Here is a 324-nt window from a genome sequence, read left to right on the forward strand (position 1 = left end):
ACAACTAAGTGCAAAACTTCAGCTTGAAATAAATGATTCAGTTTTCATGTGTCTTCAGACGAACTTCCACCCATTAATCACCTATTGACTAAACATGAAGAAAGTGTGAGCTAATCGTAACAATGCATTTAAATTATGCGTGCATTGGTTATACACCATATGACCGTCAAACGCTTATCGGATTAGAAATTGTAAATAAATCTGGTTTAAATAAACGCGAATAACAAAGTATTTAGGTATTGGCCCTATGTGTAGCTTAACATAAAGGTATCATCTAGACGTGCTGTAAGATTCATATTCCACGCATTTCAAAAGATTTTAAAA

Source organism: Biomphalaria glabrata, chromosome 6, assembly GCF_947242115.1.
Source record: "Biomphalaria glabrata chromosome 6, xgBioGlab47.1, whole genome shotgun sequence".
Classification (NCBI taxonomy): Eukaryota; Metazoa; Mollusca; class Gastropoda; family Planorbidae; genus Biomphalaria; species Biomphalaria glabrata.